The sequence below is a fragment of the Etheostoma spectabile genome, chromosome 8 (genome assembly GCF_008692095.1).
Source record: "Etheostoma spectabile isolate EspeVRDwgs_2016 chromosome 8, UIUC_Espe_1.0, whole genome shotgun sequence".
NCBI classification, from domain to species: Eukaryota; Metazoa; Chordata; class Actinopteri; order Perciformes; family Percidae; genus Etheostoma; species Etheostoma spectabile.
The window spans coordinates 17,686,787-17,688,763 of record NC_045740.1 but is presented as its reverse complement, the minus strand read 5'-3'; the positions used below and the strand labels follow the sequence as shown (position 1 = coordinate 17,688,763).

At 41.6% G+C, this 1,977-nt stretch overlaps 1 protein-coding gene and 1 long non-coding RNA gene across 2 annotated transcripts in view; one reads left to right on the top strand and one right to left on the bottom strand.

Moving 5' to 3' along the window:
• LOC116693838 (uncharacterized) overlaps positions 1-1,376 on the top strand; it is an 11,080-nt gene extending 9,704 nt beyond the window's left edge. The window contains exons 2-3 of the long non-coding RNA XR_004333019.1: positions 747-753; positions 1,140-1,376. This is a non-coding gene — a long non-coding RNA (uncharacterized LOC116693838). The remainder of the gene's footprint in view (positions 1-746; positions 754-1,139) is intronic.
• Positions 1-1,977, bottom strand: part of LOC116693800 (chemokine-like protein TAFA-5) — an 80,030-nt gene that overhangs the window by 71,175 nt on the left and 6,878 nt on the right. The window lies entirely within an intron of this gene.

The following is a 1,977-nucleotide window of genomic DNA, read 5'->3' as shown; positions in this document are numbered from 1 at the left end:
GAATGAAGAGTGGCAATAACAGTCCCAAAAAATAGTAGTTTGTAGTAGTTACAAACTACTAATAGTTGTTGTAGTAGTAGAGTTGTCTCCCGCAACTTCATCGCTACAAACATACAAAAGAGATTGCGACTTTTATCGCAATTCTTTACAAAGCTCAAACATCAGGCATTTTAGGACTGTTTAGGGGCGATGACGTTCAGATCCAGAAGCTGTTCTGAGTGTGAAAGCAAACCGAACCAACTGGAAAATGCAACGATGTTGGAACTTCACCCCCGAATCGCACCGAATCCACAGACCTACGGGTGTGAAAGTGCCCTGAGGTCCCACCTTCTATACACATGTTGCATGTGAAAAACTCAAATCCTCTCAATCCTCAATCCTCAGATTCAGATGACAGCTCCAAGATGAAGCGAGTGAGTGGACTTGGAGACAAGACTATTGTGTGAAACTAGCCGAGGTTGCCAACGTTAAATGTTCAAGCGATTCACCGACTTATGAAGGAAAACGAAGGGTTCATTTGCAAAAATCAGATATCTCTGTTTTTATTTATTTTCTAAATCATCAATTTTTCTTTGTGCAATCCAGAGAATATGAGTCAAACTAGTGTTGAATTATTTTCATCTGTTTTTTTTGTGTGCTAATTAACTGAAAAGTGACTATATGTGACGTTTCAATGTTTCTAAAGCGCTGTCATTTTCCATGCAATGGTCTTAAATGACCTTTAACAGCAAAAGAGAGACTAACAGTGAATAGGTCGCAATTTTTATACAGTTTTTATTAAGGCTTCTGCCCGGGTGAAATTTGGCAAAGTCACAGAGTGATTTACAGCAGGTAGACGTGGTACAGTAACACATTCTGATGGGTCACCGAATTCTTTGAAACACCGCCTGTGTTAGTGTTTCCAGCAGGAGATTTCTTTGTACATGCCTAATTGTATTTTGATGTTCTTTTAGAGGTCATCTGCTGTAGGTATGGCTGATACTGGGGCAGGACCATCACAGGAAAGAAGGGAAGGAAATGAAGAACAACTGAAAGCTAAAAGGGAAAGTGAAAGACGACTGGCAACATTGTTGGGCTTTTCAACAGATGGACACAATTACGGGATTGTAAAAGTTTCAAAACCCCAAATTGGCTCTCAGCTATGTAATATGTGTATTTCATTCATGAAATACCTTTACAGTACCCAATGTGGTTGTACATCAGTAGCGGACATTAAATTACGTCCCCCTTATATTCAGCGTGGACATTTTATTCCTTTTAGTCCATGTTTGTGTTGTCTTATTTTCTTTCCCCTTGTCCCCTGTAACGCTACTTGTGTAAAGCGTCCTTGGGTTTCCTGAAATGCTCTATATTGATCTAAGTTGGTTGCTACGTTGGTTGCTACAACAACCTCTTAATGCTCACGATACATCCAAAGTAGGCTGAGTTGTGGGCGGCTGTGGCTCAGTGGTAGTGCGGTTGCCTGCCAATTGGAAGGTTGGTGGCCCTGCAGTCTCACGTCGAAGTGTCCTTGGGCAAGACACTGATCCCCGAGTTGCCCCCGGTGCTGCGCATCGGAGTGTGAATGTGTGTGAGTGTTAATCTGATGAGCAGGTGGCACCTTGTACGGCAGCCCCGGCCACAGTGTATGAATGTGTGTGAATGGTGAATGTTTCCTGTACAATGTAAAAGCGCTTTGAGCAGTTGTTAAGACTAGAAAAGCGCTGTATAAATACAGCACATTTACATTTAGTTACCGCATGCTTGAAATGCCACAATGCATCTTATTATTCTCTTATTGTAAATGAATGATTTTCTGTCTGAGTAAAACTTTCATCGTGACCATATGACCTCCCGGTAACGCTAACTCGGTAACACAGAACCTTAAAGAAAAGACCTTTACGGCAGCAGGTGTGTTACTAAACAACTAAAGTTACATATTCATACAAGCCATCTCTCTAAAGGACAGCTGACTTCTGACCCACAGTGTCAGGTTCA